A 24,645-nucleotide genomic window follows, 5' to 3' on the forward strand; every position below is an offset into this window, starting at 1 on the left:
GTTATATGCTTACCCACTGACTTTAGAAACAAGGTGTGAAAATCCATTATGCATCACAAGGAAGCCGGTGCACTCCACATCTATTCTTTGCTCCAATATGAAGTTATACTCCAATTTTCCCTTGATAGGTAATCATCCCTGCCAACAAGGTGACTCTCTTATTTCCTCAGAGGCATGAAGAGACTAAAATGACCTAGGAAAAAAGCCAGCTTCCATTTCAATGGGATAATTGCCTTCTTTGGAGAATCCTTCTTCCTTCTGAAACTAAAACCTTAAAGCTTGCCAAGCATAAGGCCACAGGAACAGAAAGCAAATGTTTGCTATGGGATCACCAAGGGTAATGGTGAGTGATACCATTCCCATTACCATTCCCTGATTTCCGGACCAGTAAATCCTGGCTATGGATTTCTAGTAGACTATCATTCAAAGCAGGTATGTCCTTTTGAAGGACCTATCTGCACCCCTGCAAGTTATACTACATAGCTGTCACTTGGATTGTGTCTTCAAAAAATCATTCCACATTTCTATCAATTCAGCCACTTCTGGATGGAGAGATACATGTAAAGAGCAATGAATTCCATGAGCATGAACCTACCATCTCACTTTCTCAGACATTAAATGTGTTCCTGGATCAGAGGCAATGTTCCAGGATGGTGGCTGAGGCATTCTATGCGCCCACAGATTTAGTACGGGCAGAAGCATTAAGTGCAGGGAAGTCAAACCCATATCTAGAATTAATTTGTGCCAATAAGGACAAAGTATACTGTGCTTTCTATTACAGAAGGGATCCAACAACCAACCTGCCACCAGGTCATAGATGGAACACCCCCAGGAAAGGTGGCACATCAGGGACCCAGTGTTGGTCTCCACTGGGGGCATACTGGGTACTCAACAGCGGCTGTATCCAGCTCAGCCTTAGTTAGTGGGAGTTCTTATTGTTTGAGCCAATGCATTAGCCCCATCCCTGCCATTTCATGCACATCCCTGCCATGACATCCATGCCATGTCATGCATTGGGCAATGACAGAGATATCTGAAGAAGGATTGGCCTCAATACAGAGCAGATTGTCTTATCCACTTGTTAAAGTCATCTTCTACAGAGATCACTTTTTGTGACTCTGTATATAGCATACAAATTATTTTACATCCTTTGCCCATGTGGAATGGTCTATCTTCAACCCTCTTCCTCAAATTTCTATTTTTCAGTCAAGTTCTATTGAGCCAGACCATTAGTTATAGTCCATGAATTGTACAGTTGTACATCTGGCCATTTCTCCTTCCAGGAAAAATGTAAGATCAAATTCACTGCCCAAAGTTTTGCCCACTGTGGTCATTTTTCCATTTATCACTGTCCTTCAGGGATGTCCTGGACAAAAGTAGTAATGCTACAGCTGTCCCCTTGCAGGTGGTGTCTGCAAAACATACAGAATCATCCATAAACTAGGTCCTGGTCTTTTCCACGTTGGACAGCTGATCTTATGGTGTACCCCAAGAGGCCATAGGAACATGCTGGGAAACAAAAGAAAATGGAGCAAGACCAAGAGCCATGGGATCTGGACAAATTCATTTAACTACTGAATCCTCTGGGCCTGCGGGGACTTAATCACATAGACCATTTCCACTGATGACAGTCTATGGCTGTGCAAGTCTGAATTTAGGACTCTGTAGATCAGTTAACACTCAGCTAATGGCAGACAATTCAGGTTGCACGGTACCCTGGTATCCCCTAACCAAGATTATAGTACCAAGCCAAGCCCTCTTTTTAAAAGTGAATGCAGATGATGGCAGAGCCTTACTCCAAAATCATACAGGTTCCCACACAATTCATTTATGAGAGCCTTCCAGAGACACCAAAGAGCATTTCTACCTGCCAGTAATCCTTCAATCAGAGTTAGATCTGGCTGGATCATGGGGCCCTGGCAGAGAGCAGACTGCGCAGCAGCCTGGATGAGTTTCAGAGCCTTTTCTTGTAGTCTCCACTCAAAAATACTGTTTTGCTCAAAATGGAGTGCAGTAAGATATCTAAGAGAAATGTGTTGCCTCAAATCCAAACAGGCCCTCTTTTTGCTTTGAAGGGGGAGCCAGATGTAACTCATAAGTACCATACAAAGGTTATCTCTACACACCCCACTAATGGACCCCTAGAAATGTCACTGAAGGACCTTGAAACTTGTACTTCCTACCCACTGGCTCTCAAATGGTTAACAAATCCAGCATGGCTGCTACCTTCTGCTCACTTGCCCAATCAGCACAGCATCAATAGGCATGTGGACCAATGTGCTGTCTTGTAGGAGAAAGGTGATCAAGGTCCCCAAGAATCAAGTTGTGTGTTCCATTAACACTGAGGTAGGACAGTGAAGCCGCATTGCTGCCTTGCCAGTCACAAGTGAACTGTTTACAATGGGCCTTCTGGAAAGCTATGGAGAAGATGGAGTTGGCCAAATCAATAGCTACATACCAGTACCAGGGATGAGTGAATCTGCTAATGCAACAAAACACATCTGGCACAGCAGCTGTAATTGAAGTCATCACTTGATTCAGTTTACAGAAATGTACTATCTCTCTCCAAGAACCATCTGTCTCCTGCATGGGCCAATTAAGAGAATTAAATGGCAATAATGCTGTAATAGTGGCACTAATCTTTGCAGTCCCACCATGGATGCAACACTGGTTTTTATTCATTATTTTACCAGGCAAGCACAACTATAATGGCTTCCATTTGGTCTTTTCAATCATAATAGCCTCACTCTGCAGCCAAGGTGAGGACTTGGCCAAGTATCAACTCTATCCTAATTATGTATTCTGCAATAGGGGAAAGGACTTCAGAATGGGTTTGAGCACACACTAGAGAACTGTTCATCAAACCTTAGCTGTAACTGCAGTGGATCACCTGGCATCGTTAGTCCCTGCTCTTAAATAGAGGACCACAATGACATTTCAGATGCCCTGTTATTGGTGTCAGTTCAGGACCATACTTCAGGTCTCTCAAATGTCCAATAATTTCACTTCCCCTGGTTTAAAGTCTCATGCAAAAAAAGGCCCTATGTCTCTTTGCAGAAGGATGGCAGTAAGAAACTTGGTGTACCATGGTCCTTTCCCATGTGTAGCTGGCTTCTCTTGCTAGGTTTGTAAACTGGCTCAAATCTCAGAATACGGTGAATGGCTGTGTTTCTGTTACTACAGTCTGAAGTAGGTTTCTGGTTATTTTCCCTAAACTTTTTTTTCAGTGATAGAAACCTAGTAAAAGCTTTACAGACTCCCCAACTATTTCACTCTTGGAACACCATGGCTGGTCAGCCAATGCCAGAGGTCTATACATATCAGACCATTCTGATCATGTTTCTGCTTCCGCAGCCCATTACAGTAAGTACACACACCCTGGCTTTGGTGATTATGTGCTGTTACTTGACCTGACACTGGGATGACATCAAGTTCATATCAAATTTTCTAGGTCTGTGACCACAGTCCCCGCTGTAGTGTGTGATATACAGAGAAGAACAATCACTGGGCTCTTTAGGGATGCAGGTACTGACCCACCAGTCTGTTTCTGAAGGTGCTGGGGAAGGGTACAGTTTCTGGATCATCCTAGTGATGCACCCTCGGTTTGCCATGACAAATCCACTCTAGCAGGCTCATTTCCCTAAGCTTCTGAGTCATCCCATCAGCAGTCAGCCATGCAATGTCAGGCCTCTCTCACTCACTCATTGTATAGCTGGCTGCTACCTTTTGATAATAACTCCACCTAAGACCAGTAAAATCAGAAGAAGCCCCATCTCCAAAAGGAAGGATTCTAACCAGTGATTCTTCAAGTGGCACCTGAACACAAGGAATTATATTTCTAAGTTTGTTGGAGGAACCCAAACCAAATGAACATAGAGCTTTTGAATCAAGAGCAACAAGTATGGTGAAGAAAAAGTACACTTTCAAAAAATTCAAACACACTAAAACAGTAAATTAATCCAGTTCAGCACAGTGACAGCAGCCCTAACCTCAGGAAGCATGCTCCAACCTTGCAGTTCAAGCAGATAAGACTCAAGTCTATGCTTTGGGGCAAAGAGACTTGGAATACAGACAAAACAATACTAGTTAAACAGCTCTTCTGAGGAACTTTAAAACTTCCATTTTCCCCAAGGGAAACTTTCATATGGAAAGGATCTATTTTCTCCAGGAATACTCTGGACACAGCTCCCTGGGTTTAGGACGGCTCTCCATGATGGCACTACTCACCATATATATCATCGGGGCTGGCAGGGTGAGGCCCGGCCATACCAGAGTGATGGGCAGCTCAGCTGTGCTCTAAGAGGAACCTTTCTTTGTGGGAACCAACATCAGCTTGTTTCTCTGCAACCTGGCATCTTTGCCTGTTACTAAACAAGCAGTTTCCAAGGCTCTGACAGCAGTTTCTCAGGGAAAGCATACCAGCATCCCTGATTCTCACACCAGAGGGGTCATCTACCTCCCCTGCCACTAAGCTGTAATGCCCTGGGGAGGATTCCGTTTTAGCAATAATGAAAACAAAAGCAGAGGCTCAAAGGCAACTTCAGTTGATGAAAGTGGCCTAGGACAATCAGTGCCAGATGCCCAGTAGCAACCTGGATGGAACAGCTTTGCGAGCTCTCACAGTGACAGCCACTTCAGAGAGACAATGTGCTGAGACACCATTCCACAGCCCTGGGCAGGAAGCAGTTGTCGGGCCTCAGAAGACTGGACTGCAGGAAAGGTAGCGAGGGAATCTCCAAACTAAATGTGCACAGGGAAGTAGATGGGTCATGTTTCCTTTCAACACAGCGGAGTGTGCATCTCTGGGCACAGGAAACAAGCACTTTGGAGAAAGCACACATTTGTTCAGAACTCCAAGAGGTTTTTCTACACCAGTTCTGCTCTTTCCTTGGCCACCTTTGTACTGGAGATTTAGATGGAGGGACCTGGCACTTTCTTATGGAGAACTGGAGCCAAATATGGTCCACAAACGGGTGTGACGACAAGCTAGGGAGCTACACCATGAGCCACCTCCTTCTATGTCTGTCACTGCTACACAGCTAATGTAAAAGGGAAGAGTAGACAATGACTTATAAGAATTTCAGTTACCCGAACGCACATGTTAAAGACACCAAGAGGCATATCAACAAGTAGAGGCCACACTGACTCCATTTTGTCCTGGACACATCCAGTTGACAATGTCTTGATAGAAAGTGCAGGCCTTGAAATATCCCTCACACCAAGGAACAAACAAAGTCCCATAAGTACAAAAAGCAAGCAAGTTATATAACTGAATCATGCACAATGTGAGTTTGTTCTTTTTCTAAATAAAAAGCTGCTTGCTTTTTCTGGCTGAGTAGGAGCCACCCTTCAGGTGTGTGTCCATTTATTACCCCTTTCCTTGCAGGACCCCTAAATATCAACGTACTTTATTGGTTCTACTCCACTGCCAAACCTTAGTACAGTGGCTCTTCAGGCTCAAAAGAAAACAGTTTTCAATCATTGCAAAGCAGTTGGACCTCTTAATCATCTTGCACAAGCAAGACTGTAACTTATGTTAATAGATATGGTTGGAGGTTGGTTCAAGGGAGACCATATGGTCTCTGTGACACAGCCAAAAGGATACCACATCACATATGGAAAAAAAGCTGTTTCTGGAATTGAGATCCAGGAAAGTCTGTCAAGAACCTCTCAAAATAAGCCATGTATTAGCTTTCCCAGTCTCAGTTCCCCACATATGAGCCTTATGCACATTTTCCCCCCAGCAAGTCTGCACTCCAGGAAACCCCTGTACCCTGACTTAAGTGCAGGCTAACGAGAACATCCTGCTCCTCAGATGCCCACTCCTGCGTGAGGGAAGAGCACATTTGGCAATGAACCTTGCAGTTTGCAGCAAAGGTAGCGGCTCCTCCTAAGCCCAAATTATAACAAAATACCAGGAAATTACTGGGGAAGTCCATGGAGCTGGTAAAGGAGTGTAAGGCTTTTGATTTTACATGGTAAGTTCTTGAAGCTGCTGAGCAAATCCTTCAAAGTGAGTTAGCTTTGAAGTGCACAATGTACTAGTGGTAAGAACAAAGCTCATGGATATATGTGCACCCAAATTCACAGCAGCACAATTTGTAATAACTAAATCTTGGAAACAACCAAGATGCCCGAGTGGATAAAAACATGTGGTATTTTTATACAGTGGAATATTGCTCAGCGATAGCAAAAGGATCATCTTGAGGCCTTCATAAGCAAATGGAGAGAACTTGAGACTATCCTCAGTAATGAAATAATTATTTATAAATATCACACTGTGTCTCTAGTGTAAATAGTAAGCACTGTAGGAGTAATAAAACCCAAAATGTATAATTGCTACTGTTAAAAAGAGAAAAAGAAATTGCTCTAAAGGAGATGACTGCATGTAAGTTTAAGCGCATAGGATTGATCACCATTTTACTAAGTTTGTGTTGGATCATTAAACAGAACAATTTTAGTCTCACTGTTTGAATGTCCACTTTGTATGCTTTACTTTTGTAACTTGAACCACTATTTCCAAGAGGACAATATGTGTTTTATCAAGTAGTGATTTTTTTATTGTTCATTTTTTTCAATTTATGTATTATTTCTACCCTTTAAAAAAGAGTAAGCTCATGAAAATATTCTCAGTACAATCCTTAAAATTCAGTGAAGAATCTTTCAGCTATTGATCTGATATCAAAAGAGATCAATCAACGTTTACTACATTTATCCCTAAACATGACTGCGGATGTCCCTGCTAAGGTATCTGGTAAGATTTTGCCAAAGACACATCTAAATGACCCTTACTAATCAAATGACCATACCTCAGCAAAGAAGGGAAGAACATCCAAGTGAAAGATATCAAACATCCTTTGACACAAAAACACTGGCAGGGCCTAACATCATCTGCCTGGTAATATGAACAACAAAATATGCCACAGACTAGCAAGTGCCAGGCCACTGACACACACCCACTGAAGCTTGCCTTCCTTGGCAGAAGAAGTCTCACTTCACTAATTCACAGGCCCACTCATGCTCTATCAGTGAGTTCACAGGCACCTGTATCTGGATAGCACATCACCCACCTCAATGCTCCAGACCACTGAGGGCATTATTGGATTCTACTGAAGAGCAAGAAGCAAAAACCTGACTTAGCAAGATGTCTCAGAACCAGATGCACAAGATCTATTACTGCTTCCAAAACTCCAGGCCTGTCATACTAGGACGTTGGCAGATGGAGACACACACTGGTGTCACAAGTGCTATGCCTTGTGTCTGCCCACCAGACTGCAGGTGGCTTGGTGCTGGGTATGTGTTTTTAAGATTCTGGAGGCAACATCCCCCTTTGGATGCACACACAGACACACTTTCCAGGTAACCCCTAGGCTGCCACTTGGAACAGAAGCGAACAAAAGACTTGAATTCCAGAGATGCTTGTGCTAAATGGATGCTACCAGCAGCCTGGTGCAATCCCAACAAGAAACCTCAACCCACACATGTTGGCTACCATGTGATGCCCAAACCCTCTTAGGAATAAGAACTTCCAGAATGCTTCAGAGATTTGCTGGAGAACGAAACCAACCACAAGGACAATGCAGCAAAATATGCACTGGCTCAGATAAAATGCAGTTCATGATCACCAACATAGGACACAGACAAGCATCAAGATGGAGCATCATAAAACCAATAAAAACCAATTCTGAATACCTCCACATAATTCCATTTTCCATGAACAAATGGAATGCAAGCCTTGTGTTGCTTCACTAGTTTCCTATAAAGTCCCCCTATCCTTGAGATGTTCTTAAACTTGATAGCCATTGTCAGAGCACACCAGAAACACTCACTATAAAGTGATCATTAAATGACAGCCCCATACCTTGGTGGACCTAAGAGAGCATAGGCATGTAAATCCTTCCCAGGGAAAGACATTCAGGCCGCATGAGAGATTTTGTCCACTTTTCATCAAAGATGATCATCACAGTGTATGGATGGTTTCATTGGTAACAACCAGAAACTTGCCTGGTGGCCAAAGACAAAATATGATAGAGGACAGCAGCCTGCCTGTCAAGACACCTCTTACTCATCTTGATGGCAGGCTTCACTGTTTGATTCAGTGCTATCCAAATGTATCTAAGGTCTTTCAAAGACTGAAAATATGCAATAAACAGGTGCTCAGGAGGCACTGCCTGAAAGAATCATGCCTGTATCTGGAGTTTACTGGCTAGCTTAAAGTCCAAGAGATGATCATGGGCTTTAGTTGGAACACAGGGCAAGACATCTTCCACGTAAAAAATCTTGGGAAGCTGCACAACACTATGCTTATCTCACCTACTTCTACAAATCCTCTGGGAAATACCCTTAGAAGAATACAATGTAAAGTTGTGTTTCTTTCCACCAATGATGAGAACCAGGAAAGAGGAATGACATCTTTGGCAGGGTCATCAGTATTCTCACAATTTTGTATTGAGCAGCCAACAGCTAAAATCCCATGTAGAGAAATACCTGTGTAGATGCTGCAAATCAGGATAGCAGAAAATCCACCTCATTTCTTAAACTGAAGAAAAGTGAGGTGAGTCATTTGCCTGGATGTAGCCTCCTAGAACAAAGAGAGCCTTGGTCTCTTTCAAAATCATCTGGGTCCTATTATTAATCTCCATTCTCCATCCAATTTGGCATTCCCAGCAGGCTGGTTTTCAGCAAGTGTCACCCAAACATTCTGGACTCCAGAAGGATTTCTTATACAATATGGTATCAAAAATAACCCCTCAATCCCACAGACTGGCATATTAGACACACAGAAGTGGGGAACATTTTAAGTTTGCCCATACCCAGAGCTGTCATAACCTCTGAAACTTTCTCTGCATGGAGCTTGGCCCAGGAGTTCTTTGCATCTTTGATGGAAGATGCAAGGGAAACTTCTGGAAGTGATGGGGCAGATCAAGAGTATCGCCCTCCTTGCCCTGAAATCAGGGTGTGCCACAGAGTCAGGAAGTTGCCCCAGAATGCTGTTCAGTCACCACCCTCCGTCTCTACTGGTACCACATGGACACCATACCATTTTGGGTCCCATTATTTGGCTACTGATGAGTGTTTTTCAATTAGCACCCTGGGGGGCAAAGCCTGGAGAGTTCAGAGGGCTTTGCTGGAACTTGGTCAGTTACCTGTATCATTAAGGTTGTCTAATTTTTAGTCTTCTCTGACATCATTAAACATGGTCCTTTAGGTGATGCATCCTCAGGGGTCACTGAGTGCACATTAGGATCAGCCCATCAAGGGCCCTGTGGACATCATTGTGCAGCCGCTGTGCGCTCCTGGATCTGTATGTTGACTTGAAGACCAGCTTGCTCTCCCTGGCATTGCCCCAGAGACAGTGACACATGCAGTGGGAGTTTTCAATTTGACATGTGAATTTGACTAGCACTCCATAGCTCACAAGTTTTGGGGGCTGTGTTTCCTACCTTTCCCTAAAGTAGGGGACCCTTAAGACTACAGGAGAACAGCTAGCAGATCAGACCCAAACATCTGTTCAGCCCGAGGATGCACAGGAGTCTGCATTGGCCCTGGGTTTAAAAGACAGCTTGGAGCACCTTGCAACCAAGGACCCCAGCAAGGCCATGTTTGATTATCCAGCTGTTTTAGGAACCCACATAGCCATACAGGATAGAGCTGACTGCATCCAACACTCCCATTTCTGTTTATACAGCCTGTATCCACCAACCTGAGAACTCAGTGCCAGCAGTGAACCAGAGCAGAAATCTCTACTCCTGCAACATACTTGCCTGTACATACAACTACATCCAAAGATTGAATCCTGTAGCACAGTAGAAAAATGTTAGTATGGAAAATATGCTCAGTTCTCTAGCTTTACTAACTTGAAGGTGATGAAGGCTCCAATCCTCCATCCTAACCCAGAATATGAGGAAATGTATGGTTCATGGGTAACAACCAGCAACTTGCCTGGTAGCCAAAGAGAAAAACCATAGAGGACAGCAGCCTGCTTCTCAAGCCACTTCTTACCATGATGGCAGGTTTCACTATTTGACTCAGTGCTATCCAAATATATCTAAGGGTCTTTCAAAGACTGAAAACATGCAACAAGGAGGTGCTCAGGAGGCACTTCTGGAAACAATGGTGCCTGTATCTGAAGTTTACTGACCAGCCTAAAGCCCAGGCAATGACCATAAGCTTTAGTTGGGACACAGTGCAGGACATCTTCCATGTAAAAATCTTGGGAAGCTGCATAATACTATGCTTATCTCACCTACTTCTACAAATCCTGTGGGAAAGACCCTTGAGGAGAATTCCATGTGAAATTGTGTTTCTTTCCACTAATGATGTGCACCATGAAAGAGGAATGACATCTTTGGTGGGGACATCAGTATTCTCATTACTTTGTAGTGAGCAGGAAGTGACAGCCCTTTTAGTGGTTTTGCTCTTCCAAGCCTTCACTGTTGTCTGTCCCCAAATTTCTGAGCACACAGAAGGAAAATCATGCCAACTGCAGGTAGGTCTTCACAGGTTTCATTTATCTTGAGCATAAAACATACCCTTAGGCCAGGCACTCACCTATACCCAGCTTGTCTCCTGTAGGAACCCTCAAGGGAGTGTATGCCAATCAAGACTTTCCCTACTACATTCCTTGTGACTAATATTCCTAAATATGTTCTAAAAGTCCTGATTCTCACTACCTCTCTGGGGAGAGTTCTACTACAGGCATTTCCTTCATTCTTCAAAGAAAAAAAACCCAGCGCAAAATTCTAGAGCCATTTCATGTTCAGAAGAATACAGAATTTCTAACCAGGTCATCCTTCATAACTGGAACCAGCCCTTGCCAACCAATGACAGTTGTACACGTCCTTCACCTCCCCCTAGCTCCATTGGTGTGGACAAAGAAAGAAGCTGTTCACAAGCTCAAATAGTTCTAATACATGAAATGCATTCTCCGAAAGCTTAATATATAAACCAACAGTCTTGAGACACAATGGCTAAGACAGATCCTAGTATCAGGGTCAATAGGGTCTGCTGCAAAAGTTCCACTGTTGGCCCACTTAAAAAGGAATGTGCTTTACACAGTCATGAACCCTGCTACATTTCATCTGAGCATTTTAGGTGAAAGAAGAAAACTTTACCAGGAAGGGATGAGCCATTGCTTATGCAATTTTCCAACTGTAACAAGCATGATCTCATATTTAAAAAGTGAGCCCTGATTGAGGGCATTTTATGGAAATATGATTGTGATCAACTTTAAGACTTATTTCCTTTTGAGTCATTAACTCTGGACAACACCAAGATTATCAGTTATTTACTACAGTCAAAGAGTTCTAAAAAGTAAATTCTTAGCTGCAGAGTACAGTAGCTAGACTAGGGGTTTAATATTTATTGAGTCTTCTAGATGGAGCACACATATTCAGCTTTACAAGAATTTTCATTCTAGACAGATGGACAGAGACAATCTCAGGAAAGCACCACACAGAACAGAAAGAGGACAGGAAACTTCTGCTGGGAGGGACGTGTGCTCTGTGCTGACCTATGTACTAGAAGTACATGACTTAGAAGAACTCCCTATTTGATCTTCTGGCCACTGACAAGCAGGATCGTTGTCCAACAATGCACCCTTCACCTCTGGTGGGCAAAGCCTAAGAGAAATTTTGTGACAATTCCCTGGTGTTGCAATCTCCAAGAAGCCTCACCTGTAACAACGTAGAATGAGGACTGACATTGAAGCACCATGCAGGGATGCACACAGCATAAACATAACCAGGATTCAATCCTTCATCACACTGTAGCTCTCAGGTCTTAGGCTCTTCTTCCTGTACTATGCCATCCTGTTTCAACTGACCGTAATGGAAGAGCAGCCTGGAGCAAGAGTACAGGTGCCCGAGTCCATGTCTAATGGGGGAAGGATCGACCAGGGATCAATTAGAACTGGAGACCATTCTAAGACACATGGTAGGAGTGTGGCCCCTACATGGCTTTGGGAAGATGAAATGTTTGTGTGAGCCTTATGGAAAAAATAGCTAAAATTTAACACGAACATCAGCCTAGTCCTCAATACACTCAGTCACTGTGACCATTTAAGAACTCTAGGAGACACAAATTGTGGTTCTAGCATTGGCTATCAGCAAATCTAAAGACTAAGTCCTTAGAAGCTGAAGAGAAATTAGAATATCAAGTCTTCAAGCATGGTAGACTGTACTTTGGGATCAAGAGACCTCAAACACTAGAGACCAAAGCATTGAAGACAGACAACCTACCTAAGAAAAAGGGATGAATCTTGGGTTTTGAGGTGCTAAGCATTCCTCCAGAGGAAATATAGCTACAGAGGTAATGTATTTCAAGGTAGTAGAAAATGTCAATTATGGCTGATAGGAAATACATCCTTCAGAGTCTCCCAGGCAAACAGAAGCAGAGAGAGCTGAGCAAATTCTCAGGAGCCTTGAGGCAGCCTCAGTTGAGAATGGAGAAAGGTTTTAGGAAGGCAGAGAGGATGACATCTGCCCAATGTTTCTGACCCAACAACATTACTTTATTCTCACAAATTATGTAAAATATTTCAATCTCACATTGGAAAATGTTGCTTTTAATGCTGACAAAACAGGCAATAGTGGAGGACAATAGTAGCTGAATCAGTTTCTATTTCTGCACATTCACTTCCTGGTCACAATCCAGGATAAACGAAACCATAGAAGGGCTGTGCCATTGCAGTAACCTCAGGAAAAGGCCCCAAATTGCTTTGTATTACTTAAAAGTGGGAGAGTCATCTAATGATTTTATAGTCCTACTGGTACAAGCCTCCATGAGCAAGGCAGGCTCAAGAAAATGATAACATTGGGAGCCAGTGAGGAACCAGTAATAAAATGCTATGGTTCCTACCTAAAACCCCTCTCAAAGGCTCATGTATTCACAGGTGGGGCTCTCAGAAGGTGACTGACTCATGGGAGATATTCACTGCTCTACTCAGTATGTGCAGCTATGAGTTCATCGATCCACTATTAGGAAGTGTGTCTAGGCAAGACCTGGATCCTAGGAGCATGTCATTAAAGGGTGTATCTCAGTCTGGTTCTTTGTGCCCACACATTGCCATGACTTAAGCAGCTTCCGTCCCATCATTCCATGGCAGCCCTGCACCCAGTGGACTATGGACTGGGCATTTTATATATGTGAGCTAAATTTTCTCTTCTCTGTTGCAGGTGTTAGGCATTTTGTCCCAACAATAGAAAAGTGACTGATGCAGTAATGCTGAGTACAACTAGAAAAAAAAATCTACAATTTATCCCAACCAAACAATCTCTACATGAAATAGAGCTTCCAGATAAATTTATACTTGCAAGGTTGGGGAATCTCTCTCCACTTTATAACTGTTCAGGGAAGTATTAAATATGACATGGGAAGGCCCACCAATATAAGTCAGCCATGGACAATACTTGGAACAACCAAAGACTCTCCCAGAACACATTTAACTCAATATTCTATCTTTGTAGTTCAGAATCACTTTGGTGGACCATCGTTTAAATCTGAAAACACTGATGCAACACAAAGAGACGTTGTCCCTGACTGCCTAATTCTGCAGACATAACCATGCTTATTTTGCAAGCCATTGTACCCTGAATCTTTATGTAGCACTTAAAAATACAAATGCTGGCCTTATATCCAGATGTTTTGAATGACAAAAATATGTTCTCACTTTCAAAAATAAAAAGCTGCTCTACAGTCTCTAGCGGGATGTACCCAGTCTTTTCCACCTATGCTGAAGTAGTGAAAAACAGCAAGATTTCTAATCACTGGGTGAAAAAGGCTTTCTAGTGGTAAAAACCGATCAGGTGGATGGGCACAATTACTCACAAGGGTAAGAGATGCCACATCCTTTCACAAGCAAGTATCATCTCACTTTCAGTTTCTTAGAGCTGAGAATATCCAAGCATGAGGTCATCTCTTAGATTTTTCTACCAATGTGACCACAGAGCACCAGCCCACCTCACATTCACGCCTCAAGGTTTCTAAGGCAAATGGTAAGGTACGACTGACAAATGGACAGCTCATGTCAAGAGCACTTCTAAATTCAGCTGGAAAATGTTTCTGGCTGCTGCATGTTCCCAGCTGTAAAGCACAATCACCTGACAGCATCTCCTTGACTTCCAGAGTGAATAGGAGGTGCATAGAAGAATCAGATTCCAAATCCACGAGGGCATAACTGTGCATTTTCCACTCCCCCAACATAGAACAGTGCCCCACATCAGGGCTCAGGTTCTACTGAAGTGAAACAACCCTCTACTTCAAGATCATAATTTGAGTAATGTTCCATTGTATAAAATACCATAAAATGATAACCTTGAGGATTTTCTAGGCAAATGGAGGCAACTTCAGACTATTCTCATCAGTGAAATAAATCACTCACATGTGTAAGTATTGCATTGCCTCCCAAGTGTAAAAAGTAAACTGAAATAGTCATAAGATCTAAAATGTACAATATATATTGTAATACTGAAAGTGAAAGAAAGTGCTCAAAGAACAACTGGGATAGAGGAAAGGAGAAATGGAGAGATTATATGTAGATCTACACATATGTCTATGCGTGTGTGTGCAAGACAATCGTACTGATTCTGGTCATAAAGCTTGTGCTGTCATTGATAGTTTGATCATTTTTTATGCCTAGATCTTGTAACCTGAGCAAATATTTCTAAGATAATATGCATTAACTACTGTTGACATTATTTGAAATTCTGTATTATTTCTGTCCTTTTTGTTTTGTTTTAAAATAAGTTTAACTTAAAAGATTATAATCTGGCCTTGCAGCTGTCATGAAATATCTGGGAGTGTGAGGAATTTGTCCTAAGGATTGAGGTTCAGTTGACCTTCCTTGCAGATGAGGAGAGGCCAGCATGCAATGCTGTTGTAATTTCCAGAGCAGTAATCACCAGCCAAGATCCCATGGAGAGGAATCCCCGGGTAGACTTTGCGCAGCAGGATACCAAAAAATCCACCTCATTCCTTTTTTTTTTTTTTTTAAATATCGGTACCAGGGATCGAACTCACAACTCCATGCTTGCAAGGCAGGCGCTTATGGTGCTGAGCTAAATCTCCAGCCTCCCACCTCATTTCTCAAGCTGAAAAAAAGTGCGGTGAGTCGGTTGCTTGGGGATGTTTTCCACTAGAGGAAAGAGCCCTCTAGTCTCTCAAAATTATGTGTCCTGCCATTAATTACCATTCTCCCTTCCAGTTTGGCATTCCTAGCAGCCTAACTTTCTGCAAGTGGCACCCAAGAACCCTATTGCTTTCTCATGCCTTACAAGATGATATCAGACATAACCCTTGTATCTCACAATATGGCATGTTAGACACACAAAAGTGGAAACGTTTTAAATGTGCCCATACCCAGGGCTCTCTTATAACCACTTTTACTTTCTCTGCATGGAGCTTGGCATGATGTTCTCTGTCCTTTAGAGACAGGAAAATATTGCATATTTAGTGCAGTCTTGGGTGAAGATAAATATGAGTGTGAAGAGCTGTGGCTCCTTCCACTTCTTTCTCCCCTTTCACTGGTGGTCACTACAATAGGTCTCCCAATCAACAGTTGATCCAATGTCGAATGGAATGCAGTACCTGAAAACTGTCTGCCCCCATGAACACAAGACGGTAGGCTAAGAGCATGAACTTTGGGAACTCAGCTGTGTATTAAGGACCTTGTTACATTACATGCAGCTTACATGTCTTTCTTTAGAAAATGAACCCACCAGTTTGGGGCACAGTTATGGACAAAGAATCAATCGTGTTTTCTGTCTCCAATGGTAAATTCCCTTTTTCCTATGTTTTACAGATACTACATTGCACCACAATTTCAGATGTATTATCAGCCTCAGTTAAAAAGTCCATCAAAAATTTTTAATACACACAAACAGAGGAGACCCTGAACTATAAGAGCTGTCAAATAGCTCTTAGTTCTTTTGAAGGAATGAACAAATTGAGATAAAGTAGGTATCACCTTTGAATTTACTACATACACATCTTGTGCTAAACACACTGATGAAACTTTCTCAGGCTCCACAAATTTGAAAAAACTCTTGCAGAGTTGCATCAGGTGATGCAGCATATGCACTTTTAATGCTGCAAAAATTTCAGAAGTTGAACAAAGATTTCACATTTACATTGCCCTTTCTAGCAGAGATTAGGCTGAACATGATTTGATCCTCCCGTGACATTCATTCCATTGTTTTTAAACCAGTTAAGGACATAGAGTGTGACAGCTTGTTCCACCAGGGAAAAAGGCCCCTGTAGATTACATTCAAAATTTACATGACGCACAGTCATCATGCCATAGATGGCATCCCAGAGAAGGTTGCCAAAATGACTGAGAATTTACTATCAAACCTAAAGTCCCTATCAACCACCTTAGGGAAACATCTTGAAGGGAAAGAAGGTGACTAGTCCTTAAGTGCCTGGTACTAGACAATGCACGCTAACAAAAGAGTGACCACAACCTTCTTGAGTAGCGCATTGCTGGATCCCAGAATGCAATTTGTACTTTCTGCATTTACAACCACCTTTGTGCATAACTATGCCAAAGACTAGAGAAAGCTGTACGTTTCCAAGATGCATTCATCCATGCAATCAAATTATGAGTCTGTGAATGCCAATATGCAGACATTTAAGAACTCCACCTGAGGACTTCATAGTTTTATACTCCCATGATCCTAGAGAAATGGAAGGAAAATCAGGTATGACTAGAAAAAGAGCTTCAGTAAATAAATCCTTTTTATTTAGATATATAGCAAAGGACTTTAGGAATCCAATAGCACAATAAAAATCTCCCACTATGCACACATTGAAAGGAATGTAGGAGAGTCAATGCAGTAAACGCCTCAACAGTCCTGTGGGAAGAAAATCAGAGCTACTCCACAAATTCAGGCTTGGGAGAAAATTGCACACAGACACATGTGGAACAAGAGAATCAGACAAGAGTCAAAGAAAGTATGTCACAGGTTCTTTTTAGAAATGGTGGCACTGGCAGAAACCAACCCATAACCAGTTCTGGAACATTGAAAACCAACAGTTGACAGCACTTTCCACTCAAGGTCAGCCCTGTGCTGAACTCCAGCACTGAGAGTTCTGCCAGGAATTATCCCTTCAAAACCCAAATAAGCCACAGAGAAAGCTGAATGCTGAGATTTAAGAACCACGCAGATGAAAGTCTAGATCCAAGTCCAGAATGAAAACAGCCCACGCTATTTTCATGTCCAGTGAAACTTTCCTCAAGATAAAAGTGAATGAAAATCCCACCCTATAGTTATGCATTTAGAAGCCTCACCCAGACCCTTTTATATTCCCAGGTTGGGAAGTATCCTCATATGAGGAACAAGGATTTGAAACATGCAAATGTCAAAGCGTGATTTAGGTTGATGCCCAGAGTGGTTGAGCTGATGAGGACAAACACTTCAAGGCAGAGAGCAAAGTGTAAGCCCAGAACATCTGAGAGCTCTTCATGAAAGCCCTCAACCATGCTGAGACGGACACACAGATGGGCAGTCCCTTGGGAGACTGTTGTTGTATGCATCACTACCCTCTAGATACACTTGTTTCAGCAAGGACCACAGGACTGCAGGCAAGAAATTGCTATGTCACAACAAACTGCAAAAATCTTGAGGAATTATAGATGATCGAGCTAAATATCATAAGGAGGAATATTTAGGCATCAGTTGACTAATGTCTACTGTTGGAGACAACAATAAAGTAGATCTGAGCAGGATTTAAAATTAACTAATTGGCTTTCTGTGTTTATCTGTGACTGTGTCCTAGGCCCCCTGCCTAATGATGGGGACAGATTCATAGTAAGTGAGCCTCTAGGAATTGTTGGCCCTGGCAGAGGCCTGTAGTGCCAGAGATACCTCAAAAGGGAAGATAAGGCCACAACTGAGGACACTTGGCTCCAACACTAAGTAAATAGAGCCTGCAACTGCAGGTATCTCACTCCTACCGTAAAGGTCATTCTGGAGGTTAGTCAGTTCTCCTAAACTGGCATAATTCACTACTTGGAGAAGTCTTTGAAGTGACTCCCAAGGGCCTGCTCATTTTCTGGCATTATTGTTGTGAACTGACTTGTTCTTTGGACCTAATACATATGGGCTGTGCTGAGAGGCTTTTTTAGCCCTTGTTATAGCCACAGTCTAAAAATCTGAAAGAGTTTTTAAACCTCCCTAGAAATCATACCACTCCTATCATTTACATAATGTTTATCATACATTCACTTGGAAGATTGGGGATCTAGGTGAGACCGCTATATTCACCTTGCAATAAATTAACTGAACCATCATGACTCTAGGTGTAGAAGGCCTGCCTGATTGTGGCCAGCAGCATGAAGAGAACTGGAGGGGAAGATGGTGTGCTGCTTTCCTGGAAAAGCTCATCAAGCAGTTTTTTTAATGTGAATTCAGTTGTTCTCACTCACAGAGGAGCCCAAAACCTCACTGTCCTGTGAGACAGGTGTGGTTTTTTTCAGGATAGCTCTGGTTCTTAATTTGAACATCACCTTCCTGTTTCAACTGCAAAATATTTATTTAGCCTGGTGACACAGATCTTTAATCCCACTGACACATTCTAGCTTCTGCCTTTGACTTTGGGCCTTCCCATCAAATATCCTTGACACCAACTTGCATGGGATCCTCCAGCTGGATGCATGCAGGACATTGCTGTGGGATCCAGGCTCTCAGCTGGAGTCTCTAGATCACTAGTCTTTTGTAAGATCTGTTGTGCAAACTGCATTTGACTCTGGGTGAATATTGCAAAAGAATTCTATAAACTATGTGTCCTGTATGAAATACATTCCCCTGTGAAGACTACTACAGTACTCTATACATGCCAAGTCCCCCTTGAAGTGCAGGTGCTGTCAAACTCTCCTATTGCTGTGACCCCAGTGACAGAATCTCACCCTATCAATTCTTAGTCCCTTTCTGAATTCACTCCCAGAAGGACTTGTCCTGGAAGCCTGGCTTCAGAGTCTCAGTCCAGGGAACTCTAGAGCAACATGGCTCCATATTCCACTATTTTCAGGCTTAAAATATCCAATGCAGGGGCAAGAGGCATGACTTCAGGAAATGGGGCAAATGCCTAGCGAGAAGTAGCTACACCATCAGTCTGGATTCACAGCACACCAGGTATATAAATAGAAAAAATCTTACAAGTTTGTCTTACAATGGGAAACCACACAGTCAGGTTTGGAAGGATCAAAAACTCGTGTCAGCACACTGGGAAACTGAAGGAGACATTAAGTGCTTGGTGCTCACTAGAGTGGCCCATGTTAGTCTGTATCCAGAGGTGGATGTGAGCATTGGAAGGAGAAGGATCTGGACTCAAGATAGACAACCTCGAAGGTAAAGGTGAAGACTGGGACTCCACCAAAGGCAACAGAAGCCAGCCTTTGCATCTCTCCTTCATTACCATTCTGGTGAGAATTCAGCCCACAACGATGGTGGAGCCAATTTAGATGGGTATTGCTTCAAATGATGCCATGAACCATCACATTCACCACTGGGAGATTTGACATCTACATGTTTCTTTAAACCATAGTCTCTGACCCAAAGACAAGTTCATTATCATGCCTAATATGGTACAGCTATTGTGTGAACAAATGAAAATACACTAGTTCCATCTCTGGAAAGAAGTCAGATCTTCTTTGGGTGATGCTTATTTTTAACGTTGCACAACTTGAATGTAACATAGGTTCAAAAATACATAAGCTGCAATATTAAGTCTATTGACATTAGACCATCATAGAACTGTTACAGTTATAAACGTCATTTGTAGCTGAGTCATGGATGATATTTAGAACTATATTCTACTACTCATTCTATATTTCCTTGAACTTCTCCAGTGACCACAGCATGTCTTGGTTCATTCCTTGGTGGCATGACCTGTATCTTCATTGCTGTAAGTTCAGTGCCATTTGTCATTCTGCCCAGATTGGGTTGCAGTGCTTACCCACTGACTTTAATACCAGGATGTGGAAATATAAGAGGCATACCAAAGAATCAAGTGCACTCCACATTGTTCTTTGCTCCAATGTGAAGTTCTACTCCAATTTCCCCTTGACAGTTAATCATCTGTGCCAATAGTGGGACTCCCTGTTTCCTCAGATGCATGAAGAAACTAAAATGACCAAGGAGAAATATCAGCTTCCAGGTTAATGGGATAATTGCTGTCTTTCCTTGGAGAAGCCTTCTTCCCTCTGAAATGAAAACATTAAAGCTTGCCAAGCATAAGACCATAGTAACAGAAAGCAAATGTTGGCTAGTGGATCACCAAGAGTAATGCTGAGTGGTATCATTCCCATTTCCGTGCCATGATTTCTAGACCCAAAAATCCTAGCTATGAGATCTAGAGTGGATTGTCATTCAAAGCACTTACAGCCTTTGGAAGAAATTGTTCCACCCTGCAAGTTGTACCACATAGCTGTCACTTCAGATGTGCTTTCTAAAGACCATCCCACATTTCTACCCATTTAGACACTTCTGGATGAAGAGTGACATGCAAAGACCAGAGAATTCCATGAATGTGAGCCTACCACCTCACTTCATCAGCCATTAAATGTATTCCTGGATCAGAGGCAATGTTTGCAATTCCGGGATGGTGACGGAGGCATTCTATGGGCCCACAGATTTGGGCTGGGAAGAAGCATTAAGTGCAAGGAAGCCAAACACATATCTAAAATTAATTTGCACCAGTAATTACAAAGTACAGTTCGTTCTATGACAGAAAGGTTCCAACAATCAACCTACCACCAGGTCATATGGTGATCACCTCTGGGAAAGGTGGCGTAGCAGGGACTCGGTGTTGGTCTCCATTGCTGGCATATTGAGCACTCACCAGAGGCTGTATCCAGCTCAGGGTCAGTCAGTGGGAGTTGCTGTTGTTGAGCCCATGCATAAGCTCCATCCCTGACACTCTAGCCACACTTTTCATGAGCCAATTGGGCAATGACAGGGATGTCAGGGATAAGAAAGATTGACCACTATCTACAGAGCAGATCATCTTACCCACTTGTTAAAGTTGTCTTCTGCAGAGGGCATTTTTTGTGATTGTGTAGGTAGGATACAAATAATTTTACATCTTTGCCCCTATGGAAAGGTCTATTCACAACCCTCTTCCTCAAATTTCTCCCATTTTTCAGTCATGTTCCATTCAGCCAGACCATTGGCTATAGCCCATGAACTGATATACAGTCATGCATCTGGCCATTTCTGCTTCTAGCAAAAATGTAGATCCAACATGCTGCCCTCTGTGAAAGTTTTCCCTTTACCACTCTCCCTCAGGATATGTCCCAGAAGCTGTAATGCTACAGCTGTCCACGGGGTGTTCACGTGGTGCCTGAAAAACACACAGAAAAATCCATAAACCAGGCCTTGACCTTCTCTTCCTTGGATGGCTGATCTTATGGTACAGCCCATGTGACCACAGGAGCATGCTGGGAAACAAATGCAATGGAGCAGGAACAAGATCCATGGGATCTGGACTCTATGTAACTATTGGTTCCTCTGGACCTGCTGGACCTATCCAAGGAAGAGGAGGTCAAGGCCTGGCTTAGGAATTTTGGATCATAAATCATGGACAACACCACCAAGACAATCACCTATTTACTACAGTCAAAGAGGTCTAAAAAGGAGTCAATTCTCAGCTACAGAGTACAGTACAAGGGTTTAATATTTATTGAGTCTTCAGGGGGAGCACACATATTCAACTTCATAAGAATTTTCATTTTAGAGGGATGGACAGAGACAATTTCATATAAGTTCCACACAAAACAGAAAGAGAATAGGAAACTGCTGCCGGAGGGGCATGTGGTCTGTGTTGAGCTATGCGCTACAAGTACGTGACTTGGGAGAACTCCCTACTTGATCTTCTGGCCACTGGCAAGCAGGATCTTTGCAAGAGGTGCACTGCTCACCTCTGGTGGGAAAAGCCTAAGAGAAATTTTGTGACAATTCCCTGGTGTCACAATCTCCAATAAACCTCACCTGGTAACAGCTTAGAGTGAGGGTTGACGTTGAAGCGCCATGCAGGGATACACACAGCCTGAACATAACCAGGAGGCATTCCTCCCTCACACTGTAGCTCTCAGGTCTTAGGCTCTTCTTTCTGCACTATGCCATCCTCTTTCAACTGACAGTAATGGAAGATCAGCCCTGGAGCAAGGGTACTGGTGCCCAACACTCAAATCCATGTCTAACAGGGTCTGGAATGACCAGGGCTTAATCAGAACTGGAGACCATTCTAAGACACATGGGAGGTGCAAGGCCCCTCCATGGATTTGGGAAGGTGAAGTGTTCATGATCCACATGGAAAACACAGCTAAAAATTAACATCAACATCAGCTTAGCCCTCAATACGCTCAGTGGCTGTCACCGTTTAAGTCTTCCAGGAGCCTCAAATTGTGGTTCTAGCATTGGCAATCAGCAAATCTAAAGACCAAATTCCTGTAAGCACTACTGTGGGATCAAGAGACCTGAAACACTAGGGAAAAAAACCCTGAAAACACAGAATCTACTTAAGGAAAAGAATCTTGAATTTTTAAGTGCTAGGCATTCCTCCAGAGGAATTGTAGCTATGCAGGAAACATATTTCAGGAAAATCAAAAACCTCAATGATGGCTGATAGGAAATCCACCCTCCAGAGTCTCCCAGGCACATGGAAGCAGAGTGAGCTGAGCAAACTCTCAGGAGCCTGGGAAGCAGCCTCAGTTGAGGACGGACAAGGTATTAGAAAGGCAGAGCAGATGACTTCTGTCCAATGTGTGTGAACCAACAACATTTCTTATTTATCACAAATTATGATGTAAAAGTATTTTAATCTCATATTGGAAAATGTAGCCTTTAAAGATGACAAAACAGGTAATAGTGGGAATAGTAGCAGCTGAATTAGTTCTTAGCTCCAAACATTCACTTCATCACCACAATACAGCACAAATGAAACCATAGAAGAGCTGTGCCATCAAAGTAACCTCAGAAAAATGCCCTAAGTTTTTTTGTATTACTTAAATGTGGGAAAGTCATCTCGTGATTTTATAGTCCTACTGGCACATGCCTTTCTGAGACAGGCAGCCTCAAGAAAATAATGGCATTGGGAACCAGTGAGGAGCCAGCAATAAAATGCTATGGCTGTCTTCCTAAATCATCCCTCAAAGACTCATGTATTCACAGGTGGGGCTCTCTGGAGGTGATTGACTCATGGGAGATATTCGCTGCTCTACTCAGCACATGCAGCTATGAGTTCATTGATCCACTATTAGGAAGTAGCCTTGGCAAGACCTGGATCTGAGGAGCATGTCCCTAAAGGGTGCATTTCAGTCTGGCTCTTTGTGCCCACTCATTCCCATGACATCAACAGCTTCCCTCCATCATGCCATGACAGCCCTGTGCCCAGTGCATAATGGAATGGGGTTTCTTTAAACATGAGCTGAATTTTCTCCTCTACATTGCAAGTGTTAGGCATTTTGTCCCAACAACAGAAAAGTAACTAGTGCAGTACTGCTGAAAGCAACTAGAAAACAAACTACAATTTATCCCAACCACACATCCTCTACATTAAATAGAGCTTCTAGATAAACTTATACTTGCACTGTTAGGGAGTCTCTCTCTACTTTATAACTGTTCAGGGTAGTATTAAGTATGACATAGGAAGGTCCACCAATATAAGACATGGGCAATACTTGGAACAACCACAGACTCTCCTAGAACACCTTTAACTCAATTTACATATACTCAATATACTGTCTTTGTGTTTCAGAATCACTTTGGTGGACCATTGTTTAAATCTGAAAACTCTGATGCAACAAAAAGAGATGTCCCTGACCACCTAGTCTGCAAACATACCATGCTTATTTTGCAAGCCATTGTGCCCTGAAAAATCATGGAGCACCTAAAAAAGACAAATGCTAACCTTATACCCAGATGTTTTGAATGCAGGAAATAAGTTCTCCCTTTTAAAAATAAAAAACTGCTATAGTGTCTTTAGCCAGATGTACCCAGTCTTTTCCATCTATCCTGAAGTAGTGAAAAAAAGTAATAAAAAAGGCTTTCTAGTGCTAAAGACAGATCAGAGTGCCATGTGGATGGGCACAATTACTCACATAGGTAAGAGATGCCACATCGTTTCACAAGCATGCATCATCTGACATTCTGAGTTTCTTGTTGCTAGGAATATCCAAGCTAGAGGTCGCCTCTTAGAGGTTTCTCAAATGTGACCACAGAGCACCCGCCCATCTCACTGTCACGCCTCAAGGTTTCTAAGGCAAATGGTAAGGGACGAATGACAAATGGACTCATATCAAGAGCACTTCTAAATTCAGCTAGAAGATGTTTCTGGCTGCTGCATGTTCCCAGCTCTAAAGCACAATCACCTGGCAGCATCTCCTCAACTTCCAGAGTGAACAGGAGCTGCAGAGAAGAATCAGACTCCAAAGCCATAGGAGCATAAGTTGCATTTTCCACTCTCCCAATGAAGAGCAGTACATATCAAGAGTACCAGATTTTTCAGTGTCCAGTATGACAAAAAAGTAAACAATTATTCCAAGTATTTGTAAATCCAAGACGTGGCATCTGACTTAAGTAGCAGGAACTCAAAAGTGGTCAGAAAAACATTGTCAGTCATCACATTAAGATGACCCCATTGGGAACC

This window comes from Cavia porcellus, unplaced genomic scaffold (assembly GCF_034190915.1).
Source record: "Cavia porcellus strain 051 isolate PalLab524CR breed Dunkin Hartley unplaced genomic scaffold, mCavPor4.1 scaffold_18, whole genome shotgun sequence".
Taxonomy (NCBI): domain Eukaryota; kingdom Metazoa; phylum Chordata; class Mammalia; order Rodentia; family Caviidae; genus Cavia; species Cavia porcellus.